The 18,360-nt window shown below is 36.9% G+C and overlaps 1 protein-coding gene across 8 annotated transcripts in view; it reads right to left on the bottom strand.

The window, feature by feature from the left end:
- The window catches only part of OSBPL6 (oxysterol binding protein like 6), a 110,614-nt gene extending 93,696 nt beyond the window's left edge, over nucleotides 1-16,918 (bottom strand). For all 8 annotated transcript variants that reach the window (XM_049887529.1, XM_049887530.1, XM_049887535.1 and 5 more), the window contains exon 1: nucleotides 16,820-16,918. The gene's annotated coding sequence lies outside the window, so the exon portion shown is untranslated. The remainder of the gene's footprint in view (nucleotides 1-16,819) is intronic.
- Nucleotides 16,919-18,360: the final 1,442 nt, after the last annotated feature.

The following is an 18,360-nucleotide window of genomic DNA, read 5'->3' as shown; positions in this document are numbered from 1 at the left end:
CATATATAACCAAAGAATAGAAGAAAATATATTATGAGATAACACCTACAATCTATAATCAATAACTAAAACTAATAACCTATAATTGTCATGGATTGAGCTGTGTTCTCCCAAAAAATGTGTGAACTTGGATAGGCTATGATTCTCAGTACTGTGTGCATGTCTTTCATTTTGGGATCTGATATAATTGTCCTATGTGTTATAAATTCTAATTTCTGCCTTTGGTTAATGAGGCAGGATTAGGGTGGGATGGATGGAACACCCTTATGCAGGTCACAGCCCTGTTTCAATCCATGTAAGGGGAGTTTCCCTGGGGTGTGGCCCATATCACCTTTCATCTTACAAGACATAAAAGGAGAGAAAAGCTAGCAGAGAGAGAGGGACCTCCCTACCACCAAGAAAGAAGAGCCAGGAGCAGAGCTTGTCCTTTGGGCCTGTGATCTCTGAGCTGAGAACTTCCTAGACCCAGGGGAAGACTGATGCCAGGACACAGGGAGATCTCCAAGAAAAGCAGGGCCCACAAACGCTGAAAGGAGACAAGGACCTTCCCCCAGAGCCAACAGAGAGAAAGCCTTCCCTGGTACCCTGGTTTTGGACTTCTAGCCTCCTAAACTATGAGTGACTAAATTTCTGTTTGCTAAAACCATCCACTTGTGGTATTTCTGTTACAGCAGCACCAGATAACTAAGGCAATAATTAATAACTAAAACTAATTGTAGGAAGAAGTTTCCTACAATCAGTCTAAGAAGACTGAAAAAGTATATCATCTATTCCATACCCATTCCCAAATTTGTAAAAACTCATAGAAAATACTAGGATACAAGTATTCTTTATATATTTGTGCTATTTCCACAAGTGCAAACACATCAACACAGACACATCTATGAATCGGCCCAGCATCAGGCTTAATGATGAAACATTATTACCATCTGCATTAAAGTCAGCAACAAGACACTGATGCTGGTTATTGCCCTATTAACACTGCTCAGAGTGTGTTAGCCAATGCAATTAGACCAGATAATAAAACTATCTGAAATACCCAAGAGAATCAAATGAAAATTAACAAAAGAGGGGGAAAAAAAAATGTAAAAGCTTTTAGTAAGGTAGCTGGTTACAAAAGTAATATACAAAAATAGTTTTCTTATATCCCAACATTAAATAATGTTTCATAATCACAGAATATTTGAGAATAGATCAAAGTAGAAAACAAAAATACCCAATCCGGGAAAAGAAGGAATATTCTCCTGTTATAAATCCTAATTCAAAAAGCCATAAAATTCCCAGAAGGGACCTTATTGACTTATAAAGGATCTATATGAAGATTAACAGCAACAATAACAACCAGCACCTTCTATGAACTCTGCACTCTTCTGAGTGTTTCATATGTATTCATTCATTCTGTCCTGCCAATATTGATGGGGTGATGCTTTCATCTCCCCCATATTATGAATGAGGAAACTGAAGCCAAGAAAGGTAATGGTCACACAACTGGAAAATGGTGGAGCTAGGATGGAAACCAAGCTGCCCGTTATGTGTGTACAACAGTGTTCACTGCAGCATATTGTATAACGGAAGCACAGCCTAAACAGTGTAATCATAATAAAATTGGTATATGAATTATGGTACATCTACGCAGCCTTTAAACCTGATGGACAGGGAGTGGGATGGAGGTAGGCAAAAAGAAGGGATAAAGGAATAATTTGTTCTCTATTTACATAAGAATTTAATTTTTTCAAGCATTTAAACTTTTATATTGAATTAAATACTGTAAAACATTAATTCTTCATTTATTGACCCAATTTAATACAACTTTTATTAAAATCAAGGAGCCCTGGTGGAGCAGTGTTAAAGCGCTCGGCCACTAACTGAAAGGTTGGTGGTTCGAACCACCAGCTGTTCCGTGGGATAAAGATATGGCAGTCTGCTTCTGTAAAGACTTATAGCTTTAGAAACCCTGGGGGCAGCCTACTCTGTCCTATATGGTAGCTGAGTTGGAACCAACTCAGTGGGTTTTATTAAAATCTTAACGGGAGTTTTGGGGACTTGACAAAACTATTCTAAAGTTCATCTGGAAGAAAAAACATGTGAGAATAACAAGAAAAATTAGAGATAATTTATTTCATCATATATTGAAGCTATTTTAAAGCTATAGTAGTTAACAGACTCAGTGGCACCTAACAACAACAATTAACAGTGGTACACAGCCAGGAAACAGAGATGGACCAAAGGAACAAAACAGAAAATTCCAGAAACAAATCTATGCAATAATAAAAAGGTCTTTAAAATACTGGCAAGAAAAGGATGGATTATTTAACAACTACAAATAAACAAACAAACAAACAAATAAATAAATAAACAAATAAATAAATAAGTTGTATCCTCTTGGGGTAGGAAATAATTTTTTTTAATCATGGCATCAAAACCAGCATTCAGGAAGAAAAGATTAATAGATCTGACTACTTGAACACTTAAAACATCTGAATGCAAAAACAAACAAACTCCACAGAAACACAAAAAAATCAAAAACGGGAAAAACTATATAACAAAACCAATATCCATTGCCGTCAAGATGAATATACTAAGAGCTCTTACAAATCAGTGAGATGAATAAAAATACTAACAGAAAAATAGATAACATGCATTGGCAATTCACAAAGGAAGAGAAAAAAACAACCAATACATAGCTTTAGCTTTCTGGAGGAGTTTGATTTGATTGCCTTAGCACAAATGCCTACTTGATCGACAGATCGTTATAAATGAATTCCAGCTAATAAATCTATAAGAAATCACAGAATTAGATAAAAACCACCATGTTGAAATCCACAATGAAATAACTGATTAAGGAAATAATCAGGTACATAAAGATATATACCTAATTAAAGTGGTGGTAAGATGAAAACAACTCAAGTGTCTTAAAATTGGTGAAATAAATTATGGCACAAATAGTTAAGTTTTGGTGGTGAAATCTGAGCTGATTTTTATTTTCTAAATCTTAAATAGAAAGTTTTTTTAATATTAGGTATATTATTAATTCTATTTCCATTTTGAAAAATATTCATTTGAGATAAAGCATACAACTCAACTTTGAAAAGTTGGTTTGTGATGATGGTTACACAAATTTATACATGTGCTAAAACTCTGAACTGTACACCAAAAAAGTCAGTTTTGTGTATGTTAATTTAATAGTTGTTTAAATTTTAAAACAAAAACATATAAACTTGATGAAAAAATATAAATAAAACATGCTTTAATTATTTGCCTTCTATTAAAAGTAGAGAATCATAGAAAAGGGTTGTGAGGAAGGAAGGCAGACACTCATGTGTACTCTTTGTCTCTCTCAGGGACACACACACACACACACACACCCAACTAAACAAATGGAAACTGGAATAATGAAAGAGAAATGTGACATCCCACACACATTCCCAAAAGTGTATTAAAAAACAGAGCACAAAGAAGACAGAGGTTTCCTGAACTATCAAGTAACATCCCAGTCTTGTGGCTTTTAAAAGTACAGTAACAAAAATAACAACATCATTATGTATGTTTTTACAACTCAATCATATGGGGAAATAAGTTAAATGAAATCATGCCTGATTTGACCCAAGAAGGAGAAATAATTTCTCATTGTATTTAAAGACATTTGTAATTCAGGTATAAGTAAACGTTTTGTTATCCAAAGGTTTTCACTTCCACTGGCTCACATTCCCTCTAACTTTTTGAACCAATCTCAATTTTCTTCAATGACTTAAGAATTATTTTTTTCTACCTATTTACTCATACCTTTGCAGATGGAAGTTGCCCTGAAATTTGGCTTAAATCAGCCGTTTTCCAATATCATACTACTCTGTTAAATTATAAAATGATAATGTCTTTATTTGAAAACTGTAATTTGAGCTCCCATACCCTCTAATTGGAAACCCTGGTGGTGTAGTGGTTAAGTGCTACGGCCGCTAACCAAAAGGCTGGCAGTCCAAATCTACCAGGGGCTCCTTGGAAACTCTATGGGACAGTTCTACTCTGTCCTATAGGGTCGCTATCAGTCAGAATCAACTCAATGCCAATGAGTTTGGTTTTTTTTTTTTTTTTTCAGGTTTTGCCCTCTAATTAGTACATATGCCCCTAGATTTACTAATTATATATTCTTTCCAATCTAATTTTAATTTTGTAATTGGAATGAATTTATATTCCCAGGATATGGCTCAGCTTACTCTACCTGTTTTGGGTTTTGTTAGTTCTTGGGCATTATGCAATGGATTGTTCTCAGAACGGGGTCTTAAATAGCAGCGACCATTTTTGAGTTCTTGCCATGTGGCAGGTGTGAATGCCAAGCGCCTTCCATCCATTCACAGCAACTCTCTTGTAATCTCCTATGCACAGATGAGGAAAGTAGAACTTAGGAAGCTTAGACACAGTCCTCAGTTTGGTTTCCAAATCTATCCGACATCAAAGCCCATGCAACACATTCTCTTATCACTCTTTACCCTTGACTTACTAATAAGCCAATAAATCAATCAAGGAATAAATCAAGTTTTCAAGAGTATGGAACAGTACCGATGGCATACTATACAAATGTGTAGAGGATCTTAACTGGGGTCCATAAATGCACGTAACACATTCTCCAAGGCCCAAAAATGAAATGAAAAGTGGTGGGTATACGCAATTTTATTTTACTGGGTGGGTATTTAATAGCTTTCATCAGAAACCCTGGTGGCATAGTGGTTAAAAGCTACAGCTGCTAACCAAAAGGTCGGCAGTTAGAACCCACTGGGCACTGCTTAGAAACCATATGGGACAGTTCTACTCTGTCCTATAGGGTCACTATGAGTCAGAATAGATTCAATGGCAACAGGTATGATTTTTTGTTTTGTTTTGTTTTTTTCATCATAATATCAAAGGGCTAAGAAGTGCAGCCTTAGGAGCTTATGTTTCTAAAAGGATCGTTACCAGTACAGATTAAAACAAGAAAAATCTATGCATACAGTGGCTGCATACCATATTTAGTGTAATGAGATCACAGGACATTTGATTTTGATGTGACTGTATACCATGGACACTCTTGACAAGGCCATTTTGATACAATACTTGACAGTTTTACCAGTGCTGATTTTCCAAGATTTGTCAACCACGTCTTCATATTGGCTTCTAAAAGGGACAGTTTTAAAAGGAAGATTTGGTAATGTCATATTCATATTTCAATAGGAAAAATAATATGGTAAAATATGGTTCTGATGACTGCTGGTAGATATTGGTGGTCAGCACAGTGTTAAAGACTTTTTGGCAATAAGGGAAAATACCAGAAGATTATGACCTTAAATAAGGACCCATAAAACCACTGTGGAGTGTGTACAAACTCATACTGAGGTACCAAGTGACCGGAATAGCACTCAACAGAGATGTCCCTGATCACCCAAGGACTCTCCTGTTTCTGTGCTGAGTTGAGGCATACTGAAGGGTTGGCTAAAGCAGACAAAATTACTTACATTAAAAGTGTTCCTGACATACTTTTGTGGTTACGAGGGGGGGAGGGAGGGAAAGGGTTTTTTACTGATTAATTAGTAGATAAGAACTGCTTCAGGTGAAGGGAAGGACAACACTCAATACATGGAAGGTCAGCTCAACTGGACTGGACCAAAAGCAAAGAAGTTTCCGGGATAAAATGAATGCTTCAAAGGTCAGGGGAGCAAGGGCAGGGGTTTGAGGACCATGGTTTAAGGGGACTTCTAAGTCAATTGGCAAAAAATAATTCTTTTATGAAAACATTCTGCATCCCACTTTGAAATGTGGCGTCTGGGGTCTTAAATGCTAACAAGCGGCCATCTAAGATGCATCAATTGGTCTCAACCCACCTGGAGCAAAGGAAAATGAAGAACACCAAGGCCACACGACAACTAAGTGCCCAAGAGACAGAAAGGGCCACATGAACCAGAGACCTACATCATCCTGAGACCAGAAGAACTAGTTGGTGCCTGGCCACAATCGATGACTGCCCTGACAGGGAGCACAATAGAGAACCCCTGAGGGAGTAGGAGATCAGTGGGATGCAGACCCCAAATTCTCATAAAAAGACCATACTTAATGGTCTGACTGTGACTAGAGGAATCCCGGTGGTCATGGCCCCCAAACCTTCTGTTGGCACAGGACAGGAACCATCCCCGAAGACAACTCATCAGACATGAAAGGGACTGGACAGTGGGTAGGAGAGAGATGCTGATGAAGAGTGAGCTAATTGTATCAGGTGGACACTTGAGACGGTGTTGGCATCTCCTGTCTGGAGGGGGGATGGGAGGATAGAGAGAGTTGGAAGCTGGCAAAATTGTCACGAAAGGAGAGACTGGAAGGGCTGACTCATTAGGGGGAGAGCAAGTGGGAGTAAGGAGTAAGATGTATATAAACTTATATGTGACAGACTGACTTGATTTGTAAACGTTCACTTGAAACTCAATAAAAGTTAATAAAAAAAAAAAGTGTTCCTGAATTATGAGCTATAAAGACTTTCACAATACAGAGTTATTAGTTTTGTAATATTTTGTGCTCAGGTTATGGCTTCTTTATGATATTTCTCCTGACTCTATTAGAATTGTCACTCCAATCTGTATTACTTCTATACCTATGCATACATATATTATTGAACGTACACTGCACTATATTTATTTGTATTGAGTCTGAGAGATTCTTGAGGGCAGAGACTATGTCACTTCATTGCACTCCAATGTCACAGGCTTAGACTGCTTACTGACTTGATACTTTAAGACTTAAGTCCTTCATTTTATTCATTACAAGTACAGGTGGTTGTGCTCACAGGCTGTGTGTAAATAACCACCTTTGAGTCAGTTCTCTGAGTGATTTCTGAAGATAACCCAAAATAATCCAAATGTTTTGCAGACTGGGGTTTCCTATCTGTTCAGCAGTCGGCTGGAGAGAAAGACTGTACAAAGTTCAACATTCCCAAGAGAAAACTGTGTGGCTGTCCTAAAAAAAGACCCATCATGCTACAATGGTACTCTAGAGGACTGAGACAATTATTAGGTTTTGTTCTCCCTCGCACTGTGTTGTACATTAGAAATAGAGGCAGCAGCGTTAATTCTTGCCAAACACTGCTGATGGGTTAGTCTGGCCACACAGAGTTACTGCACCTGCTACCTACCTAATTGACCAACCATTATCTACCTAATTACAGGTATTTCATGGTCAGAACTTTAAGCAGACTTTAAAAAAAAAAAAAACTGTCATTGCAACAGAATACCAATGTTTGGGCAGACCTTTACCCACATAGCAGGGTGCCCACAATTTTACTTGTGTTGGACACCAAGCATAAGTGTTGGTTTCAATTATTGCTCATTCGTTGTTAGTGGAAGGAACAGCTGACACTGACTGATGTATTACTAGGCCCGAGGTTCTTCAGTCTCGTGAACTCAGTTAATTAGGATGTGGTAACTTTCCTATACAAGGAGCCCTGGTGGTGAGGGGTTAAGTGCTCCCCTGCTAATCGAAAGGTCTGCAGTTCAAACAAACCAGCAACTCTGTGGGAGAAAGATGTGGCAGTCTACTTCCGTAAAGATTTACAGCCTTGGAAATCCTATGGGGCAGTGCTACCCAGTCGTACGTATAGGGTCACCTGAATTGGAATCGATTCGACAGCAATGGCTTTGGTGTTTTTGGGTTGGAACCTTCCCATATATCCAGTAGTGACACAATTTTATTAAAAGTCCCTATAAAAGAAGTTTTGCTAATTTTTCCCCCAGTCACTGTCTTAGACTAGATCAGGGATTGGGGCAAGCTGTTTATATAGAGGGCCAGATAGAAAATATTTAAAGCTTTGCAGGCCATACAATCTTTGTCCCAGCTACTCAACACTGCTACTATAATGGAGAAGCAGTCATAGATAACATGCACATTAACGAGAGTGGCTGTGTTCCAAAACTTTATTTACAAAAACAGGTTGCAAGTCAGATTTGGCCTGTGGGTTTTTTTGCTGACCCCTGGGCCAAACTACGAAACATTAGGACACATTCTCAGGACCAGATGTTGGAGAGTACTTTCAAACACAACAATTAACAAGCAGTTTCCCATGGTAGTTGGTTAATCAGCACTAAAGCTGACAAAGCATTTACGTAGGAGATTGTGAATTTAATAGCTTCTTGCCAATTTCAGATTCCTCTACTTCCCCTAACATGTGAAAGATGATACGTCATGCACAAAATAAAAAAATTACTAATAAGGCAAAGGGTAGATAAACTTGTCTGGATTAGGGTAAACTTTTATCTATGACACCAATTTTATTAAAAGTCCCATGTGAAAAAAAATTTGCTAACTTCCCACCTGAAGGCTAAAACCCTAAATAGTCCAAAAGTATCTCAAGAAAACGTATGAATTTAAAAAGGGGGGTGGAGGGTGGGTAGGATGTAAACTAACTTTTAAAGTGGGCTTCTGAAATTAAGAATTTGGCAAAACGATGTATAAAAATGGGAAAATTTGTTGTCCAAAAATGCAAGACTGGACAAAAGTCTAGACAGCAAGAGTATTCAAGTAATAGATTCTCAACCCACCTCTCTCTCTTAGTCCTTTCCTGCGGAAGTCTTCCTTCCTCATCTTTGCTGAGAAGTCTAAGCAACACTGTACTTTACATTGTTTTAATACAAACTTTGGTGTTTCTTCCTCCAGTTTTTATTTTGAAGTAATTTTAGATTTATAAAAAAGTTACATAGTACAGAAAGTTCCATATATCCTTCAACAGCTTCTGCTTTCTCCAATTTTTATGTTTTTCCAAAACTGAACAAGAAGAGATGCTAATCTTAAAGTTTAAGTATTTATAGTGTCAGTTACAAAGACACTATTTCAAAATAAATTCAAATGCCAAATTTGTAGTTATTGCTTAAATAAACTGTACAAAACCAAAACCCACTGGCATCTACTCGATTCCAACTACAGCGAACCTATAGGACAGTGCAGAACTGCCTCACAGGGTTTCCAAGAACTCCTGGCGTTTTGGTTAGCAGCTGATCTCTAACTCTAACCACTATACCACCAGGGCTCCAAATAAACTGTACTGTACTTTCAAATTTAGTATTTAGTCAGCAAATCACCCTTCAGTTCCAGGCTCAAGTGCCTCCTCAGATCCCAATCCTCCCACTTTCTAGTGTATTATTCCTTTCATTTTCTTGAGATCATTTCTCTCAATCTACAGTTATTTTATTTATCAGCTTTCTATTTTTCCCCAGAGGTCTTACCTGTCTTGTTTCCCTGATACAACCCCGGGGCTCAGTACAGTGCCTGGCATACTACAGATACTCCATAAACTCTGCTGGGTAAATAAATGAATGAATGAATATCTACGTGAAAGGGGGGAACACTTTAACTTTAGATATGGCAGGAGTGATAAAAAACCTTTTTTTTATTTACCTCACCGCTGGTTTTGAAATTGAAACCTTTAAAACTCTACCCACAGCCATACACAGTTGAAGGTTTGGGGAGCCTGGTTGGATAAAAGATTTGAGAAGATAGAAAAGTCAACTGCAAAGCACTGAATCATGAAATGCAAGGATATATTTATTCTCCCCTTCAAATCACTTTTCACAGTAAACATGGTTTATAAAAAGCAAAAGGCACATAAGAAGTGTGTCAGTCCATCATCTTTGAATCACTTATTATTGTGTAGTTGACAAAGTTTAGAATTGCTACCCCTGATATATCCTTGTTCCCTGAAAGTCTGAGCTTCCAGAGTAGATCTGTGTTAGTTCAATGTGCACAGGACTTCCTGGCATTATTCATTTGATGTGAATAAAGTACATTTTAAAATCACCCTCAAAATTAAGCTAGTAATCATCCTTCCTTATGTGAAACATATTCGGAAAAAAAACAAAAACAAAAACATAACAATACTAGATTCCAACCTTATGGTGGCTTAGAAAGAAGACATTTTAAAAAGACAGGTAAACCATTTAAAAGGCTAAAGAGGTATTTCCTTTCCTTCCTTTCATTGCCTAACCCCCAGCTTCAGGTTGAAGGAATTATCTGGTTGCAGGTAAAGAAGGAAGGAATGAAAGAAGGAAGAGAACAAGGGAAGGAGGAAAGGAGGGAGAGACTACCTGTTCACATATTCTCTACGAATACTTATATTTCTCCGAGGTCCCATACTACAAATGTATCCAAAACGCAGAGCACTTGATCACTCGACCAACCAAAGGAAAAGTCATTCAAAATAACTACTCATAAAATATCCATTTATCAAACAAAAAGAAGCAAGAAGATGAAAATGCTGGGGCACCTTCAGGCTTTCTGCTTCATTTAGTGCTTTTATCTTTCTTCTGTTCCTGGTCCTGTACTACAACGAAGAGTAAAAAAAAGCAAAAAACAGTGCCATCTAGTCGATTCCGAATCGTAGTGACCCTAGAGGACAGGGTAGAACTGCCCCATAGAGTTTCCAAGGAGGGTAAAAAAATAATAAATGCATTCAATGCAGCACAAACTGATCCACCATCCAAGGAGTACAACAATTCCACTGTCACTCCTGGAACATGGCCTGCTTATGATGTAATGAGTTGCAAATAAAAAACTCAAATTATCTGGTAAGCTCAAGATTTAATAGACTGACTCTCACTGCCAAGAAAGATATCAGCATTTACACTAAAAACAGAGTTGAGGGGAAAATTCCTCTTCTGACCTCATATACAAACTTTGAAAGACCAAAAATAACAATAATAATAAAAGGTAAAACTGGTAGTTAACTCCTTACCATGTAAGGTTCCCTACAAAAAAATAGAACAATGATTAGTAGCAGTAATGCTGAGATTATTAAACTGAAACTATTTATGTACTAATTATAACATAAACCAAGTAAGTTCATAATTTTATTTTGAATCACGATTTTTCATTGTAGTTAGAGAAAGAGATACAAATAAAAAAAATTAAATACTATTATGTTAGAACTCTATAACATTAACTTGGAAAATCAGCATAAACTCGTGATTATTTTTCTCTTCAAAAATATGTCTCCTGAAAAAGCCTAGAAACACTGACAACCTATAGGAATGAGTATGCCTAATGTCCAGATCGTGTTTTCTAAATTCCATTTCCCACTACAAGGAACCAAGGATCCTTGGAATGGCTAATTCTTAGACTGTGGTACAAAATATACAAGATGAGCTCAGGGAATCTTGTAATAAAAAGCAGGATCAAAGACTAATGGGACAGGGGTGCTTCTGGGATGTTCTGTTTATTGATTGGGGTACTGATTATATGGGTATGCTCAACTTATGAAAATTCATGGAGCTGTTCACTTATGATCAGTTCACGTTTTGGTGTCTATATTATTTTTTCAATTAAAAACTTTCAAAACATAACGTGGTGCTGTCAAAAGGACAAAGAAGCCAACTTGAAAGGGCTTCCAATGCATCAAGAAGGTTCTATTTGAGCATCAAAAAGAGTAAATAATTTAAACATATCAAGTATAAAAGAAAATCCATAAATTTAAATAATACTCAAGGAAAAAGGGAGTCCTTCCCCCAGAAAGCAAACAATAAGCATCATGAAATCACCTTTGCAAAAAAAAAAGCACCTTTTTATTATTTTGAAATTACCTACTAAAAGGGAAGTATTAAGCACTCACCTATTTTTCCTTTATGAACTGTATTTCAGGATCACCAAATGCTTAGTTGATGAAAGATACACCATTATAAAAGAATTCAAGCTAATAAGTACAGTATAAGTAATCACAGAATTAGATAAAAATCACCATGTTGCAATTTCCAATGAAATAGTGGATTCAGGCAAAGGTTATTGGTGGTGGTAAAATCACCAGGTGAAAAAGGTTGATGTTATCCTCTGAAGCCATTGTTCAATCTTTGCATCGCTAAAAGTAAATGAGTTAAAAAAGGGGGGGACGGGGAAGAGGGCAAGTCTGGAAAAAAGAGATTTAAAAGTCACAAAAACCAAATTAAACATGTGCACTTTTTTGGATGTGATTCAAATAAACCAAGTATAAAAAGACAATTTTGGAACAATCAGGGAAATTTGAATATGTAATGAATTAACGTTCAAATTGTTAGCTGTGACAACAGCATTATGGTTTTGTAGGAAAATATCCATATTTTTAAGAGATACTTACTTAAGTTGGGGTGGATATGACATGATTATCTACTTCTATTAACTTTGGAATAAAATGTTAACAGGAGAGACGAATCTGGATGAGTGCAAATGGGAATTTATTACATTGTTCTCTTTTATAAGTGAGAAAATTTTTAAATGTTATTTTTAAAAATACACACACACACACAAAAAAAAACAGCAAGAAAATCAAGACCATCCCTAGTATTTACATATGAAATAGTTTGGCATTAAGAGCATACTCTTATTTATTTATTTTTTTGTTTCCCACTTAACTACCTCTTCATTCCCACTTTTACTGGATATGCATTTAATGTACAGTTTATTTTTTTCAAAGCTGGTCTAAGTCTTTCAGCCAGTTGGGTGACTCATCTTTCTAGAACCTCACCTACCAGACTGAGAAAGAGAATGTATAGGGCAGAGCTGGTCTAACAGTTTTTATCTCTAGACAAGGATTCTTTCCTGGTTCTTTGTTTCCATTCTTTCCAAATCCAGGAAATGGAACTAGAAGTTTTTTCACTGCTCTTCCCTGGAGAGAAGAGGTGGCCAGCTTTCTGACACCTCACTTGGCCTCTTAAGCTCTTCAGAATTAGGTGTGTTTTGAGCAAAGGAGACCTTCAATCTGGGAGAATGAGAAGGAAAGAAAGCCAAGGAGGGGAAGAATGAGAACAGCTAAGATGGTAACACTCCTGCCAGCCTTTTTGGTATTCTCTCCACTTTTGCTCCTAACGGAGAAGTTTCCTCACCCTAGAAGCAGATAAAAGGAGGCTAATGTCAGCTTTCTTACTATGCCAGGATTGGACACTCTTTCTCCTCTTCCAGTTTGTGTCTAACCATATTGTATTTGCTGACTAGTTAGCCGATTTCCTGAGTTTACCTTTTCACATTTTTACCCGTTTTACATGCCAATAATGGCTTCTAAGCCATTAAAAAAGCCCTACCTTTTTTCAACTTTGTCAGTCTTGGCTGTCCTTTCCTCAGGGTGTTAAGTGAAACAGGGTGTGAACCTAATTACAGGAACTTCAACAAGAGGAGATTAAGGGTCTTTCTGTATGCTTTTCTGAGTATAAATGCATATAAACTCTAATTTTTGAGACAAAAGGGCTAAAAAAAAAAAAACCAAATTTCATTAAAAAAAAATGAGATGTCAGTCACCTGTATTTCCTTTTGAAAGAAGAGTCTAATTTTTTTCTTCATACAGTCAAGTCACAGCTTAGCAAATGTCTGGAAACAAATTTCAAGTTACTTTATTTCCATGAACTTAGATCTGATAGTCAAAGGACGCCAATATATTTAATCTATGCTTGTTGTAAAGTATCAGGAGATAATGGGCAATACTGACCTAAGCCTAAGAGATTCCATGAGATAGGGCAAAGTAATTCAGGCAGAAGGACACCAGGTACCAGAAATAAAAATCCAAACCAACTGGCCTCCTTTCTTGATTACATCAACATTTAAAAATGGATGCCCTAAGGCTTGAAATCTGCTTAACTAACAATCACTACCAGTTTAAAACTAAATGGGTGGTTGGGGTTAAGAGCCAGTTTTCCCCTCTTCAGTAAACTACAATCAAATGATGAATGTCTGAGTTTAGCTAACACAAAGAAGTGCTATACCCATAAGGACCCTAAGATTTGAAACACTTTCGTGGTCAAGGTGTAAGGGGGAGGGAGAGAGCTTGCACTCTGGAAGAGGGTGAGGCAGGGGGTGGTGACATTCCTCAATAAGATAGTCTCCACAAAGGAAGAGGCAGGGAGTGGTGACATTCCTCAATAAGACAGTCTCTACAAAGGAAGAGACAGGGGGTGGTGATATTCCTCAATAAGAGGGTCCCTACATAGTTAAACTTTAAGCCAAGGAAATGATCTTTACAAGGGTCCTTAATTTTTTTGATTTGATAAAGTCCTTAACTTGATAAAGTCCCTAACTTGATAAGGTCCCCAACTTGGTAATTAAATCTTAAGCCAAGGAAATAGTCATCATAGGGGTCCTATCCTAGCTTTTAAATGTTAACAGAGACACTGAAGAGAAGAGACAAGAAGGGTATAAAACCTTAAGAAAACAACTATGGGGCACACTCAGATTCTTTCTCTACCTGAGTAGACCGCCTGATGCTTCCTATCCAAGTGTACTTTTACTACTAACCCTCTGCTTGCTAATAAACCTCTGCTCGACAGACAGCACTCTTTTGCTTGGCACTATTTAAATTTTTTTCTTTATTTGTCTCAGTGTTTGAATTCTTTCCTACACCCGAAGACAAGAACCGAGGCCATTGTCCGGTAACAAAGGCCCTCTTTAACATATGAAAGTTTGATTTAAGCTCAAATTAACAGGAATATTACTGTATATATTTTAGCTCACAAAACAATATATGATGATCAAGGATGGGGAAAAAGTTTTGTGATTTACTAAAACCCACCGTGCTTGAATGTATGCCTAGTTCTGATGGCTACATTTCTCAGTGTCAGAAGTGCTGCAGATGTGGATGGCACAGCATACCAACACTCTATCAACCTGGCAACCAGAAAAAGAAAGGGGCTAGAAAATGGGCTCTAAATCACTACAGGTGTCACTAAAATTGAAGCCAACTCAATGGATTCTTTTACCTCCAAGGGACCAAACCAGTCAGATTATTATAAGGCAACGGAACTCAGTTTACGAAACACCAGACCCTGAGACGATAATCTCAAGGTCTGAAGAACTACTCAGACTTTAGCGCTTATGCAAATCAGATCTCCTAACTAAAAGCAATGGAATACTTTATTTTTAATGTCTTTCTTTTTCATAGGCAAGTGTCAGCTTAACCTCAGAGAGACATTATTCTCAAAGCACATGTATTTTTCTGAAAAATAATAAATGCTAAGACTAACAGTGTTCTGCATAAAGTACATAGGTGTGACTTTAAGTAAGTAAGAGAAGAAATTGACACTTAAGCGTACTTCAAAGCAGGACTCTTGAACTCAAACATCTGCAAGGGTCAGGTGAAAACATAAATATGTATGGCTGGTTGGGTTAGATACTTAGGGAATGGTAAAGCCTAGAAAACTTCAGCCCTTAGAATAGTAACAAGACCATGGTTCCCAGATTATTCATCTCCCAAGAGAAGCCTGGTATCTGACTTTTTATGAAGTTTCCAGAGAGTCAAATGTTGACAATTAACTCATTTAAAAACAGCAACAACAAAACCCTTATGGGTTAAACAAAACTGAAGTCTAAATTTGTCCCATGGGCCACCAGTTTGCTAGCTCTGCTCTAAATGTAATTTAATTTTAAATAATGCAGTAGTAAACAGAAAACTTGTCACATAACAATGATTATGCCAGATTACTGAACCATGGTTTGTGCTCGACAGAGAGGACCAGAACACAGGAAAGGATAGTGGTGGTGGTGGTTTCACAATACCCTGGGGAGCTTTTCCCAAATTACATATGCTGAACTATTATCACCATCATCATCACCACCACCACCACCCCTGTCCCCGAGGGCAAATAAGAGTTTGGGTAGAGAATACACAGCTTTCAAAACGGTCTAAGATGACAGAGTGTATATCAAGTGGCTCTGAAAATAATAACTACAAATATCAAAGATGACAAGGAGACCATGATAAGTATCACTAGTACCATATTCATCATTTCAACTTCAAGGACAAAGAGAAAACCATCAATTGTGTAAGTATTTACTATGAAAGTTTATAAAACGATGCATTTTAAGAATGTGTGCATGCATGTACGGGTGGATTTGTATATGTATGTGTGTGTATGTATATAAAAGAAGCAAGGGTAGCATTTCTGCTATTTTTAAGCTTAGGTCTTCAAGTTCATCAATCAAAAAAGGGAAGAGAGCAGTGTCTTATTTCCATATGATGTCAGACTGCAGATAGAAAAAGGTAACAAATATTGTTGTATGTTTTTCTACTTCCTATGCTTAAAAATATTAAAAAAGAATTTCTTAAAAAAAATTTTTTTAAGAGATGGCTAAAAATAACCAGAATTACTAAATATCATTTTAAGATTTGATATGCATATAAAAGTTACGAAGAAACACCTTCCTGGGACTTGGTATTGTCTTGCTAACTTTTTGCTGTAAGTACTACCTAAACCAACCCTGCTTTTGGTATTAAGCTTGCGCAAAACACGTTCTCCTATCTGTAGGTAACCTTTAGATCCCAATGCTTTCCCTCTGTATGAATGTACATTATTAGTGTTATTAAAATGTTATTTCTTAATACTCAAACATTTGAACAAGTAGTCTACAGGCTGTGTATTTGTCCAAAAATTTCACAGGTTATGCTTGTAAAAGTTAACAGTTCTCCAGTTTGCAAAATCGATTTGTACTAAATATTTAGGCTTATGTCACTGAATTGAAATATATCCCAGGTTACTAGAAAAAGTTTCTCAAGACATTATTTCCTTACGAATAGCATAAAAACACTGTCATAAGGAATACAGAAACCTGAGGCTTTCATATATAACTTGAATACTAAAGGAGGGATCGAAGTACTTTTCTCTCCTCCCCAAAACTTCTATCAGTTATATGTGCAACACTACTGTACACAATAGGGACTCCTTTAAATAAGTGTTTAAGTAAGCAAAGTAAAAGTGAATCTCAAATGAAGTTGTAATTCATCTTCTTTCTGGCAACAGGTTTGTTAAAAAAAAATATTAAAAACAATTTTGCAATGATTTAGAAAAAAACCCAAAACATGTTCTTGTACCTTGGAGTCAAAGTCTTCCAGGTTGACTTTATGGTAAAAGCTGTTCACAGTGGTTTATCCTCAGATGTCTGCAGCTTTTCTCCTTGGGGACGCAGTCTATGGCCTATTGGCTGTTCTGGGGCTATCTGGGCAAATTATGGGTGGCTCCTTAATTTCCTTCTCTTGAAGTTTTCCAGCAGCAGCAGAAGCTGAAAAAAGAGAGATTAAAGTCACACACTGCATCTTTACACAGCCTGCATGCATGAGCCCCTCTGGGAGAAGGTCTGTGGCCAATCAGAAAATTCCCAAGTTGTCTTTTGAGGAGAAAGTTCACAGGGGAAGGTGCTTCAGCTTTTTACCTACTTCACTTAATCTTATGTAATCTCAAGGATGTAACCACTGAACTGCTCAGCAATATTCATAATTTATATCTTACCCAGAGCTTGGATAAGAAACCTCTCAATTTATATAACAAATATTTTCTAAAAGTATATTTTCCAGAACGACATTTAACCCTCCAATTAAATGTAAACTCAAAACTGAGTTTTTAAAAATAAAGTATGAAGTAGTTTCATCACATATGTACAATCCCTAGTGCCCTGACAAAGATCCAATAATAGTCTCTAATTTGCCTTACAAGAGTAGAATTGTTGCCAAGCTCCTAGAACAATTCTCTAGCAGAAAGTGTGCATTATACTATCAGAGAATACAATTTCAACTTGGCATAATTTTACAGAAGGCAAAGAACCAGTATTTTATGAGAAAATGAAATATCTTCACTTTTCTTTAAAAAGAAAAACCAGACAAGCAATCATCCTGAAACACAACAGCAGTGTTTATCTTCTGGCCATAAACCTCTCTAGCAGGATCATTTATTGACATATTCACAAGGTAGCTTTGATGTTTTCAAAGCCTGTCCTTTCACTGTATTTTAGTTTTTCTTCTTCTCGCTCTCTTTTTTTCTTTACTTATGGTGAAAGAAAAAAACAAAGTATATATGTGGTTTTTTCCCAAAAGACTATGTGACTCACTTAAAGTGTAAACAATTGATGTCTAGCCAGCATCATGTTGTTCCTGAAGTACTATCTTTTTGCAAAACAAGCTTCTTCTAAACCCTCCCTCTTCAAAAACACATTTAAAAAAACTCCCCTATGTACGCATCTTACATGTCCTAAATAAAACTTAATTGATGATTATGATGCTGACACAGAAGACCTAAGGTTAGGGTCTATCAGGATTATTTCTGTATGCTCAGCAGTTTATCTTTTTGTTTTTCCCAAACACTACTCAATCTATACTCTCATGTAACTATAGTCAGGCTGAACATGAATGGTCAGGTACAGAAACTCACCGGCCCCCTTCCTTACTCTTTCCTATGGTAGACTAGGCCAAGCTTTGAAAAAGGAGAGCACACGGAAAAAGGAAGATGAGAGAGAGGAAAATTCTTCCCCACTCCCACCCCTATTCCTCTTCCCTAGTTTTACCCTAAAACAGCACAAAGTGAGATGGAAAAAGAAAATAGAGGACTGGGAGTAAGAAGTAGCCCTGGTGGTGCAGTGGTT

This window comes from Elephas maximus, chromosome 6, assembly GCF_024166365.1.
Source record: "Elephas maximus indicus isolate mEleMax1 chromosome 6, mEleMax1 primary haplotype, whole genome shotgun sequence".
Taxonomy (NCBI): domain Eukaryota; kingdom Metazoa; phylum Chordata; class Mammalia; order Proboscidea; family Elephantidae; genus Elephas; species Elephas maximus.
This window is presented reverse-complemented; position numbering and strand designations above follow the sequence as displayed.